The sequence below is a fragment of the Triticum aestivum genome, chromosome 3A (assembly GCF_018294505.1).
Source record: "Triticum aestivum cultivar Chinese Spring chromosome 3A, IWGSC CS RefSeq v2.1, whole genome shotgun sequence".
Classification (NCBI taxonomy): Eukaryota; Viridiplantae; Streptophyta; class Magnoliopsida; order Poales; family Poaceae; genus Triticum; species Triticum aestivum.
This window is the reverse complement of record NC_057800.1, coordinates 42952869-42970512: the sequence shown is the minus strand read 5'-3', so window position 1 is coordinate 42970512 and position 17644 is coordinate 42952869.

The following is a 17644-nucleotide window of genomic DNA, read 5'->3' as shown; positions in this document are numbered from 1 at the left end:
CTCATCAATGGTGGAAGAAGAGTCAAACACCTTCAAGGCATCGAAAGCAAAATATCATAAGAGAAGGCATAAACATCATGTGAAACAAACAATTACCGTTGATACATATTTAAAAACTTACCACTTTGACGAGGCATAAACATCAGTTGTTCCTGTTTATGGTGTTGATTCAGTTCCCTCGGCCGCTTGATGCCCTCCATCTGAAATAATAGGTCTAGACAGCCCCGTTGCAGACACCGGTGAAAAAAATATCTTCATCTTCTTTTTCTATAACTAGCAAAAGGGCCCGTGCGTTGCAATGGATATAAAATAAATAAAATTTGAATTGTTAGCACCTCCCTTCACTGTTGTGTAAAGTAAATCATCGACTTGCCGCTTGGGCCAGGATTGGAACACCCCTCTTTTTTTCTCCCGCATGAATGCTCACGAATTTCCTCAAAAGATGGTTCTGTCAGTTCAGTCATGACTGGCGAACCTTGGCGGCGCGGATCATACATTGCCTCGCCTCCTTCGGGGTCGCCTCCGACTCAATCTGTCCTGTGATAAGAAGCGGTAGAAAAGAAACATTATATGCTTAAGTTGCTCCGAATTCTTAAGTAGCTCTCAGGCATGTGACGAAAAATGGGATCTCTACCTCTACAAGCATGGCAGGAAGTTAAGTGCTAAAGCTCCACACTGCAGCTTGAACACAATACTAATTAAATCAAATCTAAGCTAGCTTTGTTGTCATACGCGCACTTGCAAAATTATGTACTTTATCAAAGAAACAAAATATACAACATGCAATGAGACTTGCATTATTATCAGATGTCATGCAATGACAGTGTACACATATACATACTATGTGTACGATCAAACTCGAAATTATTTTTTTGAAGAAAATAAAATAAGTACGTGTATTATATACACATACAAATATGATTAGGAGCTGCCTCAGGTGTTGCCACAAGCCAGTGGCCTCAGTTCGCACCATGCGTGGTCGTGCACCCGTTCCCAAATAGGTTGCATCGTGCGTCGCCACTCAGGCTGCCGTCCATGTACGTATGAACTAGGGGCGGAGCCAGAAATTTTGTGAAGCCCGGGCAAGTTTAAGCCTAAGTGTATAATCTGGAAATTTTGGGTGTTTGGCTCAAGTATTTTTTTTTCTTGATGCCGAGTTTTCTGTACGAGGCGAAAGAACCGGTTTTTGAAAATTCTCGATTTTTTGGCTTTTTTGCCTAAAAGCATTTAAATAAACTTTAAAACTCAAATTTATTTATAAGCGAAATATATAATATTTAACCATTTTTATACACAAATCTCTTTGCATTCTAGTGGTCAACACACGTCAATCCTTTCCCTAATACGTGGGTTTGACACCTCCGTAATCCTTTCCCTAATGCGCGGGCGTATGCTGGCAAGACGGGTAATTGATCATGCGACCTCGAAAGCACCTCCATCAGCCTAGGGGTTATTTTGTGTTAAGAGATGCATACGGATTTTATTTCACAGTACCTAAATGTGTAGCAAAAAAATCAGGTTCCAAAGAAATTTCAGGTAATCCATTGGTTTCCAAAAAATTTGACCAGTAAAAATAAACCTTGATTTGATTACAGAACATATAAAATAGCACCAAAATCCCATACCAATTCTAAACGAAGTGAAATTATGGACATAGTTATCATACAAATGTAATTTTCAATTGAAATAATATATAACCTCAATGACGAACTCCGCACGCTCTAACCTCAAAATTTAAATCCTAATACCAACCTCCAAAAGTTATCAATCTTACCTAATGAGTAATCATGAAGAAACAGACAAGCAGCCACTGGCCGATGATCTAACAAGCCGTTCCTGTGATGGATCAGCTCCGGCTCAGCCCATCGCCGGCCACACGCCCAGCCCAGGCTAGCCTCCATACGGCGCCATTCCGTCTCGGATCGAACCAGGGTGCCGCCGTCTCGAACAGAGGAACATGCAGGGTCGCGGGGAGGTGGAGCGATCGACCAACCATCCTCTTTTTTTTCCTAAGAAAAAGATCGTGGACCTTTTAGTCTGGAGTAAACAACAGCCGAACGGACTGCTTACTAGGCCATGGCCCAGTACGCCTCCCACGTCCGAGATGCCAAGTCTCGCATAATTACGGAAGAAAAAGAAGCCCATTAGCTGATCAGAAAACCAGCCCAACTGCCCGGGTAAAAGCACGATGCGTTGACGAGTTTTGCCAACGTAGCGGGGCCATCGTAGCCGGAGCGTACAGAGCGAGCCCGGGCAAGTGCCCAGCGTCGCCGGGCGCTGGCTCCGCCACTGGTATGAACCGTGCTGAGTGCATGCACACTGTGCTTTGCCTCCATGTATGGCCGTGCTCGTCCGCGCCATTGCTGGTTTTAGCCTCGCGGCCTGATGCCGCCGCCCACTATGTTGCTGGCTACCAATGGTCGCTGGCCTCTTCCGCGAGCTTCGGCGCCAACCTGGCCATCGCACATAGCAGTTTTTTTCCTTCATGATTCTTGCCCACAATTCCTTTTCTCTTAATTAGAGTACTGGATCATGCCATGCATGTTATTCCTTGGTTTCCACCATTGCTTACTGATACTTGCCCACTATCCCGGCCGTTTGATGTGATTTCAACTGTACGTTCCCTCCTTAACATGCATGGTTCCCGCAAAAAAAAACATGCATGGTATGTCCCACAATCTTTGTTGATTCCCAAGCTACTTGTTGGGACTATTTTATGCGAACCATATGAATTGGTGGAATTCAATGCAAAAAAGTGAGGTGGGAAATCGCTAAATTTACTCATCGAGATGCACCATGCAATTTCATAGTCGCAAATGAAATATAAATTTCTATAACTTGTTTAACGGAAGATAATCGGTCGCCCCAACATTTTTCACACACAAAAAATATATTTACCGTCTAATATATGAAAAATAAACATTGTAATATACTACAACACCGATTTGAAATCTTCTCATTTTAATCTCTGTCTTTTCTGCAACAGGTTGTTCCTCTGGTATCTATTTTATTCTAAATGGTAAACTCATTGAAGGTGATGAACATTCTGTATATATTATCAGTATGTACTGGTAAGAAAATTGTGTTTGGCACCTTCCCGTTCATCTCTATTCTATTCAAGGAGCGTGTGGCCTAGTCCTGAGCATACCTACTGTTTTCTAATAAATAAGAGCTACTATAAATGTGCATATAGCTAATTTGTATCCTACGGGTAAAGGCAAGACAAAGCAGGAAACAGCCTAGCTGACCTAACTAAGCAATCCTTCTGACAGCTTCAGGAGCTCGTTGGAGTTCACTCTATTCCCGTTTTACACGCAGAAGAATTCAGCGGAGCAAGCCAACCCCCACCTTGTTTCTTTTGTTCAGTGGTGGAGTTGTTGTACAGGAGGGAGGTGAAGAAGAGGGTCTTGGCCATGTAGTTAGCCACATATAAGTGCTCTGCCAGGATGATCCGGAAGGCATCAGTCAGAGGATGGGGAGGTGAAGATGTTGAGTGCTCTGCCAGGATGATCCGGAAGGCATGAGTCAGAGGATGGGGAGGTGAAGATGTTGAGGAAGTTGAGGTTGCCGTCCCCGACCGTAGCAAAAAAATCAGGTTCCAAAGAAATTTCAGGTAATCCATTGGTTTCCAAAAAATTTGACCAGTAAAAATAAACCTTGATTTGATTACAGAACATATAAAATAGCACCAAAATCCCATACCAATTCTAAACGAAGTGAAATTATGGACATAGTTATCATACAAATGTAATTTTCAATTGAAGTAATATATAACCTCAATGACGAACTCCGCACGCTCTAACCTCAAAGTTTAAATCCTAATACCAACCTCCAAAAGTTATCAATTTTACCTATGAGTAATCATGAAGAAACAGACAAGCAGCCACTGGCCGATGATCTAACAAGCCGTTCCTGTGATGGATCAGCTCCGGCTCAGCCCATCGCCGGCCACACGCCCAGCCCAGGCTAGCCTCCATACGCCGCCATTCCGTCTCTGATCGAACCAGGGTGCCGCCGTCTCGAACAGAGGAACATGCAGGGTCGCGGGGAGGTGGAGCGATCGACCAACCATCCTCTTTTTTTTCTAAGAAAAAGATCGTGGACCTTTTCGTCTCGAGTAAACAACAGCCGAACGGACTGCTTACTAGGCCATCGCCCAGTACGCCACCCACGTCCGAGATGACAAGTCTCGCATAATTACGGAAGAAAAAGAAGCCCATTAGCTGATCAGAAAACCAGCCCAACTGCCCGGGTAAAAGCATGATGCGTTGACGAGTTTTGCCAACGCAGCGGGGCCATCGTAGCTGGAGCGTATAGAGCGAGCCCGGGCAAGTGCCCAGCGTCGCCGGGCGCTGGCTCCGCCACTGGTATGAACCGTGCTGAGTGCATGCACACTGTGCTTTGCCTCCATGTATGGCCGTGCTCGTCCGCGCCGTTGCTGGTTTTAGCCTCGCGGCCTGATGCCGCCGCCCACTATGTTGCCGGCTACCAATGGTCGCTGGCCTCTTCCGCGAGCTTCGGCGCCAACCTGGCCATCGCACATAGCAGTTTTTTTTCCTTCATGATTCTTGCCCACAATTCCTTTTCTCTTAATTAGAGTACTGGATCATGCCATGCATGTTATTCCTTGGTTTCCACCATTGCTTACTGATACTTGCCCACTATCCCGGCCGTTTGATGTGATTTCAACTGTACGTTCCCTCCTTAACATGCATGGTTCCCGCAAAAAAAAACATGCATGGTATGTCCCACAATCTTTGTTGATTCCCAAGCTACTTGTTGGGACTATTTTATGCGAACCATATGAATTGGTGGAATTCAATGCAAAAAAGTGAGGTGGGAAATCACTAAATTTACTCATTGAGATGCACGATGCAATTTCATAGTCGCAAATGAAATATAAATTTCTATAACTTGTTTAACGGAAGATAATCGGTCGCCCCAACATTTTTCACACAAAAAATATATATTTACCGTCTAATATATGAAAAATAAACATTGTAATATACTACAACACCAATTTGAAATCTTCTCATTTTAATCTCTGTCTTTTCTGCAACAGGTTGTTCCTCTGGTATCTATTTTATTCTAAATGGTAAACTCATTGAAGGTGATGAACATTCTGTATATATTATCAGTATGTACTGGTATGAACATTGTGTTTGGCACCTTCCCGTTCATCTCTATTCTATTCAAGGAGCGTGTGGCCTAGTCCTGAGCATACCTACTGTTTTCTACTGTACCGACCGGACCGTGTACTGTAACAACACGAACAAGGCAAAGTAGAGTTTTTTTAAAAGCTCCAAATCTTTCTTTTAAAATGTGAACATTTCTCCAAAACACAAATCAAATTTCGATTTTCAAACATTTTTTAAAAAAGACAAACAAAAATTAGAAACCACAAAAGTATTTCGAATTTGTGAACGTTTTTTTTCGAAAAAGGGAACATTTTTTAAATTCCGAACAAATTTTGGAAGCCTGAACATTATTTGAAACTCCCCGAACAATTTTTGAACTTGTGAACAAATTTTGAAAACAAGAATTTTTTTAAAAATTGAAACCACAAACATTTTTTGAAATTGTAAACATTTTTGGAATTAGTGAACAAATTTCAAAATGAGAACATTTTTTGAAATTCTGAACGATATTTCTAATTTTCAAAAAAGTTCAAAAAGAAAAATTAAATTGAAAAAGAAAAAGAGAAAAGTGAAAAAGAAAACTAAAAACAAAAAAATTCGGAAATTCATTAACGTTATTTTGGAAATATCTAGAAAAGAAGCGAATACTTTTTAAAATTTCTGAACAAAATTTGAAAGCTGGAACGGTTTCAAAAAATAAGGAACATTTTTTGAAATTTCCAAACAAATTTGAAATGCGAACATTTTTTGAACGTAGGAACAAAATTTGAAAACAGGAACATTTTCCAAAATTTGAACTTTTTTTAGAATCTTGAATATTTCTGGAAAAAGAAAAATTAAATTGAAAAAAGAAAACGGAAAAAGAAAAAGGAAAAGAAAAACATGACTACAAAGAAATAGAAAAAAAGAAAAGAAAAGAAAAAACCATAGAAAGAAACAAAAAACCGGGTCAGGAAACCTTCTGGAAGGTTCCCAAAACCGGATGGGGTAGTGCCAACGCGATCTACTTAGATGGGCCGGCCCAGTCGTGTCGGTCGGCCGCTCGCCTGTGCGTTGCCCCGGCAACTTGCCTCAGCGAGCGGCAAATAGAAAATTCCCTGTTGCCGTACGTGCGTGGGTTTCTGGCAAAGCAGTTCATCAAGGCTTTGGGCCTTCTTCTATTTCATTGGGCAGCGCCCCGGGCCTGCAAAAAAATTCTATATAACTATAGGCTAGTAATTTTTCCACGCCCCGGGCCAGGGCCCTGGGTGCCCGGGGCCCAGCTCCGCCCCTGGGTGCTGGGCTAAGAAAACCCAGATATTTCTTTTCGTAGAACCCTCAGTGGACCTCGTTTGGCAGCATGGGATGATTTGCTAACCCGATTGGGAGCCATTCAACTGTCGGCTGAACCGGATATCTTTAAATGGAAACTGCATTAGAGTGGGAAGTTTTCGGTCAAATCCATGTACGATGCATTGGTTCATAACGAGGTTCCAATTAACAATAGAAAATTGTGGAAGCTGAAGATTCGTCTAAAAATGAAAATTTTCCTTTCATTTCTCAATAAAGGAGTTATCTTAACTAGGGACAATTTGGCACGACGAAACTGGCAAGGTTGCAAAAAATGTGTTTTCTGCCACCATGATGAGTCCATTAAGCACTTATTTTTTGGTTGCAAGTTTGCGCGATCTATGCATGCATGACGTATGCATGCATGATTTGCTCACCCAAGAGAAGTAATCTACAGCGTGACGCCGGCCGCCGCGCTGCGCCATCGTCTTGTGTCACAATGAAGCCACCTTTAATTAACATCCAATATAGTACTCTCGCAACCACGACCTTGACATATATGCATGTGTGCTAGTAGTGAGACGTCTCATTCGCATGCGAAAATGTAGGCGCGAGTGCGACTGAACAATAAAATATACATGTTCAGTTTTGCTAAGTCTTAGTTGACTAAGACTTTGTTACGTCACGGTCCATGCTATCTTCCTTTAATTTTATATGAAGATTCATACAAAATAAATTATTTTCAGTTTTTTCTTACATACTATGTCACTTGAGTGAGACTTTGTCGACTAAGATCTTAGCCACACCCATACATATTTGAATCACTTGAGTGAGACTTGGTCGACTGAGACCTTAGCCACCCCCATACATATTTGAATGGCTAGCTAGCTAGTTGTATACTATGCATGCATGCATGTGTATTCATTAAACCTTGACAGTGAGCCGAGAATGGCGGCGACGATGCTGCAGTAAGCGACCTCATGGCGTGCGAACACTGAACCCGTGGCGGCCGGCCGGTGAAGCCCGGCGTTGATGCCCACGAAGAGGGTGGCAGAGCTCAGCACCCACAGCGCGCGCGCGAGCTGCTCCGTGGACGCGCATGGATACACTAGCCGCGCGATTCGGCTTCTGCTGGCCTCCTCCAGCTCCAGGTTGGCTATGGAGGCGTCGTTGTTGTTGTTGCCATCGACTTCCAATTCCATTTCCAATACGACGGAGGAGGAGGCGGATATGGCCGGCTCAGCTCCGAGTATGGAGAGCGGAAGAGGGATGAGTCGGGAGGAGACCGAGAGTTAAGCGACGGGATGGACATTGAACATATAAAGACTGCTAGAGTACCCGCCCTCCCAGAGCCATCCCCGTTTCGAACGATTCCTGTACACTCGATCTGCCTCGCTGGCTCGTTTTTACATGGCTGTCAAAAATCCAGCCACTCGTTCATCTGCACGTTGTGTTCTCCTGCTTAAGTGAATGACTGGTGGGCCTCCTTTTCTCACGGGCCCAGTTCTGCGGTGTGTCTCGCGTGTACCCTACGTGCGAAAAGAGGGGATCCGCAGAGAGCGTGGGGATCGCACGGTAAAACCTAGCCACCAATCCCCTCGAGCCCTGCGTCCTCTCCTCTCCCTCCCCCCCCCTTCTCTCGCCGCCATTGCCCGTCGCTGGAGCCCTGCGTCCCCTCCTCTCCCTCCCCTCCACTTCTCTCGTCGCTGGAGCCCTGCGTCCCCTCCTCCTCCTCCCCTCCACTTTTCTCGTCGCCGTCGCGCATTGCTTTCTTCGCCCGACGGCGGCGGCGGCGGCGACCTGCACACCAAGGGCGATGGCGGTGGTGTTCGATCTGATACAGCGCCATGGAGAGAGGAAAGGAAAGAGAGGAGGGAGAAAGAAAGAGAAGAAAAAAGAGATGGAGGTGTGTTGGCTGACGGGAGAGGGTCATCGGCCTGGAAGGACGTGGACGGCAGCAGCTTGGACCAACGGCGTCCTGGCCGTGCCTTGCCGATGAGCGGCACGCATGGTGCAGCAGGCGGCAGTTAGGGCTGGACGTCCGAGTGAGCTTTTAGGCTCGGCTCTAAGCTCGCTCCAGCTCGGCCCGTTACAGCTCGGCCCGATAGGATAATTAGACGAGCCGAGCTATGAAATAGGCCTGACTCTCGAACGAGCCGAGCCGAGTTTCGCCCGGTCCAGCTCGCCCGTCGATCTACGCCGGCCTTCACCGCCCTGCTCCGACCGGGACTCCTGCATCACCCCGACTCGGCGGCCTCGCGCCATGCGGCGGCCAATCATAACTGCACTGCCGCCCGCCGCCGCCGGCTTCATCTCGGACTCCGTCGCCACCGCGCCTCCACCGAGCGGCGTCCCCGATCTCGCGCGCGATCGGATTGATCACCCGCCCGCCGCCGCGATCCAAATCAACTAAACCATAACCAGAGGATTAGAGAGATGTCTATCTAAGTGGGAGTTCTTAAGTAATATGATTAATTGAACTTAAATTTATCATGAACTTAGTACCTGATAGTATCTTGCTTATGTATGTTTGATTGTAGATAGATGGCCCGTGCTGTTGTTCCGTTGAATTTTAATGCGTTCCTTGAGAAAGCAAAGTTGAAAGATGATGGTAGCAATTACACGGACTGGGTCCGTAACTTGAGGATTATCCTCATTGCTGCCCAGAAGAATTACGTCCTGGAAGCACCGCTGGGTGCCAGGCCTGCTGCTGGAGCAACACCAGATGTTATGAACGTCTGGCAGAGCAAAGCTGATGACTACTTGATAGTTCAGTGTGCCATGCTTTACGGCTTAGAATCGGGACTTCAACGACGTTTTGAACGTCATGGAGCATATGAGATGTTCCAGGAGTTGAAGTTAATATTTCAAGCAAATGCCCGGATTGAGAGATATGAAGTCTCCAATAAGTTCTATAGCTGCAAGATGGAGGAGAACAGTTCTGTCAGTGAGCATATACTCAAAATGTCTGGGTATAATAATCACTTGATTCAGATGGGAGTTAATCTTCCAGATGATTGCGTCATTGACAGAATTCTCCAATCACTGCCACCAAGCTACAAGAGCTTCGTGATGAACTATAATATGCAAGGGATGAATAAGACTATTCCCGAGCTCTTCGCAATGCTGAAAGCTGCAGAGGTAGAAATCAAAAAGGAGCATCAAGTGTTGATGGTCAACAAGACCACTAGTTTCAAGAAAAAGGGCAAAGGGAAGAAGAAAGGGAACTTCAAGAAGAACAGCAAGCAAGTTGCTGCTCAAGAGAAGAAACCCAAGTCTGGACCTAAGCCTGAAACTGAGTGCTTCTACTGCAAGCAGACTGGTCACTGGAAGCGGAACTGCCCCAAGTATTTGGCGGATAAGAAGGATGGCAAGGTGAACAAAGGTATATGTGATATACATGTTATTGATGTGTACCTTACTAGAGCTCGCAGTAGCACCTGGGTATTTGATACTGTTCTGTTGCTAATATTTGCAACTCGAAACAGGGACTACGGATTAAGCGAACACTGGCAAAGGACGAGGTGACGATGCGCGTGGGAAATGGTTCCAAAGTCGATGTGATCGCGGTCGGCACGCTACCTCTACATCTACCTTCGGGATTAGTATTAGACCTAAATAATTGTTATTTGGTGCCAGCGTTGAGCATGAACATTATATTTGGATCTTGTTTGATGCGAGACGATTATTCATTTATATCAGAGAATAATGGTTGTTCTATTTATATGAGTAATATCTTTTATGGTGATGCACCCTTGAAGAGTGGTCTATTTTTGATGAATCTCGATAGTAGTCATACACATATTCATAATGTTGAAGCCAAAAGATGCAGAGTTGATAATGATAGTGCAACTTATTTGTGGCACTGCCGTTTAGGTCATATCGGTGTAAAGCGCATGAAGAAACTCCATACTGATGGACTTTTGGAACCACTTGATTATGAATCACTTGGTACTTCCGAACCGTGCCTCATGGGCAAGATGACTAAAACACCATTCTCCGGTACTATGGAGAGAGCAACAGATTTGTTGGAAATCATACATACAGATGTATGTGGTCCGATGAATATTGAGGCTCGTGGCGGATATCGTTATTTTCTCACCTTCACAGATGACTTAAGCAGATATGGGTATATCTACTTAATGAAACATAAGTCTGAAACATTTGAAAAGTTCAAAGAATTTCTGAGTGAAGTGGAAAATCATCGTAACAAGAAAATAAAGTTTCTACGATCTGATCGTGAGGAGAATATTTGAGTTACGAGTTTGGTGTACATTTGAAGCAATGCGGAATAGTTTCGCAACTCATGCCACCCGGAACACCACAGCGTAATGGTGTGTCCGAACGTCGTAATCGTACTTTACTTGATATGGTGCGATCCATGATGTCTCTTACTGATTTACCGCTATCGTTTTGGGGTTATGCTTTAGAGACGGCCGCATTCACGTTAAATAGGACACCATCAAAATCCATTGAGATGACACCTTATGAACTATGGTTTGGCAAGAAACCAAAGTTGTCATTTCTTAAAGTTTGGGGCTGCGATGCTTATGTGAAAAAGCTTCAACCTGATAAGCTCGAACCCAAATCGGAGAAATGTGTCTTCATAGGATACCCAAAGGAGACTGTTGGGTACACCTTCTATCACAGATTCGAAGGCAAGATATTCGTTGCTAAGAATGGATCCTTTCTAGAGAAGGATTTTCTCTCGAAAGAAGTGAGTGGGAGGAAAGTAAAACTTGATAAGGTAACTGTACCTGCTCCCTTATTGGAAAGTAGTTCATCACAAAAACCGGTTTCTGTGACACCTACACCAATTGGTGAGGAATTTAATGATGATGATCATGATATTTTAGATCAAGTTACTATTGAGCCTCGTAGATCAACCAGAGTAAGATCCGCACCAGAGTGGTATGGTAATCCTGTTCTGAAAATCATGCTACTAGATCATGATGAACCTACGGACTATGAAGAAGCGATGGTGAGCCCAGATTCCGCAAAATGGCTTGAAGCCAGGAAATCTGAGATGGGATCCATGTATGAGAACAAAGTATGGACTTTGGTTGACTTGCCCGATGATCGGCAAGCAATTGCGAATAAATGGATCTTCAAGAAGAATACTGACGCTGACGGTAATATTACTGTCTACAGAGCTCGACTTGTCGCAAAAGGTTTTCGACAAGTTCAAGGGGTTGACTACGATGAGACCTTCTCACCCGTAGCGATGCTTAAGTCTGTCCGAATCATGTTAGCAATTGCTGCATTTTATGATTATGAAATTTGGCAGATGGATGTCAAAACTGCATTCCTAAATGGATTTCTGGAAGAAGAGTTGTATATGATGCAACCGGAAGGTTTTGTCGATCCAAAGGGAGCTAACAAAGTGTGTAAGCTCCAGCGATCCATTTATGGACTGGTGCAAGCCTCTCGGAGTTGGAATAAACGCTTTGATAGTGTGATCAAAGCATTTGGTTTTATACAAACTTTCGGAGAAGCCTGTATTTACAAGAAAGTGAGTGGGAGCTCTGTAGCATTTCTGATATTATATGTGGATGACATATTACTAATTGGAAATGATATAGAATTTCTGGATAGCATAAAGGGATACTTGAATAAGAGTTTTTCTATGAAAGACCTCGGTGAAGCTGCTTACATATTGGGCATTAAGATCTATAGAGATAGATCAAGACGCTTAATTGGACTTTTACAAAGCACATACCTTGACAAGATTTTGAAGAAGTTCAAAATGGATCAAGCAAAGAAAGGGTTCTTGCCTGTGTTACAAGGTGTGAAGTTGAGTCAGACTCAATGCCCGACCACTGCAGAAGATAGAGAGAAAATGAAAGATGTTCCCTATGCTTCAGCCATAGGCTCTATCATGTATGCAATAATGTGTACCAGACCTGATGTGTGCCTTGCTATAAGTTTAGCAGGGAGGTACCAAAGTAATCCAGGAGTGGATCACTGGACAGCGGTCAAGAACATCCTGAAGTACCTAAAAAGGACTAAGGATATGTTTCTCGTATATGGAGGTGACAAAGAGCTCATCGTAAACGGTTACGTTGATGCAAGCTTTGACACTGATCCGGACGATTCTAAATCGCAAACCGGATACGTGTTTACATTAAACGGTGGAGCTGTTAGTTGGTGCAGTTCTAAACAAAGCGTCGTGGCGGGATCTACATGTGAAGCGGAGTACATAGCTGCTTCGGAAGCAGCAAACGAAGGAGTTTGGATGAAGGAGTTCATATCCGATCTAGGTGGCATACCTAGTGCATCGGGTCCAGTGAAAATCTTTTGTGACAACACTGGTGCAATTGCCTTGGCAAAGGAATCCAGATTTCACAAAAGAACCAAACACATCAAGAGACGCTTCAATTCCATCCGGGATCTAGTCCAGGTGGGAGACATAGAGATTTACAAGATACATACGGATCTGAATGTAGCAGACCCGTTGACTAAGTCTCTTCCACGAGCAAAACATGATCAGCACCAAGGCTCCATGGGTGTTAGAATCATTACTGTGTAATCTAGATTATTGACTCTAGTGCAAGTGGGAGACTGAAGGAAATATGCCCTAGAGGCAATAATAAAGATATTATTTATTTCCTTATATCATGATAAATGTTTATTATTCATGCTAGAATTGTATTAACCGGAAACATAATACATGTGTGAATACATAGACAAACAAAGTGTCACTAGTATGCCTCTACTTGACTAGCTCGTTAATCAAAGATGGTTATGTTTCCTAACCATAGACAAAGAGTTGTCATTTGATTAACAAGGATCACATCATTAGTTGAATGATCTGATTGACATGACCCATTCCATTAGCTTAGCACCCGATCGTTTAGTATGTTGATATTGCTTTCTTCATGACTTATACATGTTCCTATGACTATGAGATTATGTAACTCCCGTGTGCCGGAGGAACACTTTGTGTGCTACCAAACGTCACAACGTAACTGGGTGATTATAAAGGTGCTCTACAGGTGTCTCCAAAGGTACATGTTGGGTTGACGTATTTCGAGATTAGGATTTGTCACTCTGATCGTCGGAGAGGTATCTCTGGGCCCTCTCGGTAATGCACATCACTTAAGCCTTGCAAGCATTGCAACTAATGAGTTAGTTGCGGGATGATGTATTACGGAACGAGTAAAGAGACTTGCCGGTAACAAGATTGAACTAGGTATTGGATACCGACGATCGAATCTCGGGCAAGTAACATACCAATGACAAAGGGAACAACGTATGTTCTTATGCGGTCTGACCGATAAAGATCTTCGTAGAATATGTAGGAGCCAATATGGGCATCTAGGTCCCGCTGTTGGTTATTGACCGGAGACGTGTCTCGGTCATGTCTACATTGTTCTCGAACCGTAGGGTCCGCACGCTTAAAGTTACGATGACAGTTTCATTATGAGTTTATGTATTTTGATGTACCGAAGGTTGTTCGGAGTCCTGGATATGATCACGGACATAACGAGGAGTTCGAAATGGTCGAGACATAAAGATTGATATATTGGACGGCTATATTCGGACACCGGAAGTGTTCCGAGAAAGTTTCGGATAAAACCGGAGAACGGGGGGTTACCGGAACCCCCCGGGGGGTTAATGGGCCTCATGGGCCTAAAGTGGAGAAGAGGAAAGGCAGCCAGGGCAGGCCGCACGCCCCCTCTCCCTCTAGTCCGAATTGGACAAGGAGGGAGGGGCGCCCCCCCCCCTTTTTCCTTCCTCTCCTCTCCCCCTTCCTTCCCCCTCTCCTACTTGGACAAGGAAAGGGAGGGGAGTCCTACTCCCGGTAGGAGTACGACTCCTCCTGCGCGCCTCCTACTAGGGTCGGCCGCACCCCCCTTGGCTCCTTTATATACGGGGGCAAGGGGGCACCCTAGGACACACAAGTTGATCTTCGTGATTGTTCCTTAGCCGTGAGCGGTGCCCCCTTCCACGATATTACACCTCGATCATATTGTAGCGGTGCTTAGGCGAAGCCCTGCGACGGTTAAACATCAAGATCGTCACCACGCCGTCGTGCTAATAAAACTCCTCCCCGAAGCTTTGCTGGATCGGAGCCCGGGGTGCGTCATCGAGCTGTACGTGTGTCAAGACCTCGGAGGTGTTGGAGTAACGGTGCTTGGATCCGTTGTAGATGGACGTGGAGCTTATCACACCCGATTATCACGTGGTGTCTGGGCACGACGCACTTTGGCAACGGTGGATACTCAGGGAGAACACTTCTTGATAACTTAGTGAGAGATCATCTTATAATGCTATCGTCAATCAAAGCAAGATAAGATGCATAAAAGATAAACATCACATGCAATCAATATAAGTGATATGATATGGCCATCATCATCTTGTGCTTGTGATCTCCATCTCCGAAGCACCGTCATGATCACCATCGTCACCGGCGCGACACCTTGATCTCCATCGTAGCATCGTTGTCGTCTCGCCAATCTTATGCTTCTACGACTATCGCTACCGCTTAGTGATAAAGTAAAGCATTACAGGCCGATTGCATTGCATACAATAAAGCGACAACCATATGGCTCCTGCCAGTTGCCGATAACTCAGTTACAAAACATGATCATCCATTACAATAAAATTTAGCATCATGTCTTGACCATATCACATCACAACATGCCCTGCAAAAACAAGTTAGACGTCCTCTACTTTGTTTGTTGCAAGTTTTACGTGGCTGCTACGGGCTTAAGCAAGAACCAATCTTACCTACGCATCAAAACCACAACGATAGTTTGTCAAGTTGATGCCGTTTTAACCTTTGCAAGGACCGGGCGTAGCTACACTCGGTTCAACTAAAGTTGGAGAAACTGACACCCGCCAGCCACCTGTGTGCAAAGCACGGCGGTAGAACCAGTCTCGCGTAAGCGTACGCGTAATGTCGGTCCGGGCCGCTTCATCCAACAATATCGCCGAACCAAAGTATGACATGCTGGTAGGCTGTATGACTTATATCGCCCACAACTCACTTGTGTTCTACTCGTGCATATAACATCAATCCAGAAAACCTAGGCTCGGATGCCACTGTTGGGGAACGTAGTAATTTCAAAAAAATTCCTACGCACACGCAAGATCATGGTGATGCATAGCAACGAGAGGGGAGAGTGTTGTCTACATACCCTCGTAGACTGAAACGGAAGCTTTGATGCAACGTAGAGGAAGTAGTCGTATGTCTTCCCGGTCCAACCGATCCAAGCACCGTTACTCCGGCACCTCCGAGTTCTTCACACACGTACAGCTCGATGACGCACCCCGGGCTCCGATCCAGCAAAGCTTCGGGGAGGAGTTTTTGTCAGCACGACGGCGTGGTGATGATCTTGATGTTTAACCGTCGCAGGGCTTCGCCTAAGCACCGCTACAATATGATCGAGGTGTAATATCATGGAGGGGGGCACCGCACACGGCTAAGGAACGATCACGAAGATCAACTTGTGTGTCCTAGGGTGCACTCCTGCCCCCATATATAAAGGAGCCAAGGGGAGGGGCCGGCCGGCCAAGGAGAGGCGCGCCAGGGGGGAGTCCTACTCCCACCAGGAGTAGGACTCCCTTCTTTCCTAGTTGGAGAAGGAGAAGGGGGAAAGAGGAGGATGAGGGGAAGGAAAGGGGGGGCGCCGCCCCTCTTCCCTTGTCCTATTCGGACTAGGAAGGGGAGGGGCGCGCGGCCACCTCCTGCCTCCTTTTCTCTTCTCCCTCAAGGCCCATGTAGGCCCAATAACCCCCCGGGAGGGTTCCGGTAACCCCCGGTACTCCGGTAAAATGCTGATTTCACCCGGAACGATTCCGATGTCCAAATATAGGCTTCCAATATATCGATCTTTATGTCTCGACCATTTTGAAACTCCTCGTCATGTCCGTGATCACATCCGGGACTCTGAACAACCTTCGGTACATCAAAATACATAAACTCATAATGAAACTGTCATCGTAACTTTAAGCGTGCGGACCCTACGGTTCGAGAACAATGTAGACATGACCGAGACACGTCTTCGGTCAATAACCAATAGCGGGACCTGGATGCCCATATTGGCTCCTACATATTCTACGAAGATCTTTATCGGTCAGACCGCATAACTACATACGTTGTTCCCTTTGTCATCGGTATGTTACTTGCCCGAGATTCGATCGTCAGTATCCAATACCTAGTTCAATCTCGTTACTGGCAAGTCTCTTTACTCGTTCCGTAATACATCATCTGGCAACTAACTCATTAGTTGCAATGCTTGCAAGGCTTAAGTGATGTGCATTACCGAGAGGGCCCAGAGATACCTCTCCGACGATCGGAGTGACAAATCCTAATCTCGAAATACGTCAACCCAACATGTACCTTTGGAGACACCTGTAGAGCACCTTTATAATCACTCAGTTACGTTGTGACATTTGGTAGCACACAAAGTGTTCCTCCGGCACACGGGAGTTACATAATCTCATAGTCATAGGAACATGTATAAGTCATGACGAAAGCAATAGCAACATACTAAACGATCGGGTGCTAAGCTAATGGAATGGGTCATGTCAATCAGATCATTCAACTAATGATGTGATCCCGTTAATCAAATGACAACTCTTTGTCCATGGTTAGGAAACATAACCATCTTTGATTAACGAGCTAGTCAAGTAGAGGCATACTAGTGACACTCTGTTTGTTTATATATTCATACATGTATTATGTTTCCGGTTAATACAATTCTAGCATGAATAATAAACATTTATCATGATATAAGGAAATAAATAATAACTTTATTGTTGCCTCTAGGGCATATTTCCTTCATTATATACCTCAGAGAGTGATCCCTACCACCTCTAATTATCTCAACATGCATGCTTTCACATCATCAAAATTGCTGTAGCCATTAGATTTACTAGCTTGATTCACTAGAATCCGTGTGATGTATGCATGAGTCCTCTAAGTGGGTCTTAGATCACTACTTGCGTATCATCAAGCATAAGAAATGGCCCACCACAACATGCAAATATACATCGAATTGTAACAACCTCAACATGCAAACATGCACTAGAATGTCCATTCTACTATGCTACATATTTTACAATTATAAAATAATCAAACACAATAAATGATATGTATTTTCAGTTTGAAGTCTTAATTTTTACTTCAAATACTCACGTTCCATATAATGAAATCCCATTGAAATGTATTGCTAGACATTCCACAACAAAGCGCGGAGTATCGTCTAGTTTATTAGGCAGTTGAGCCA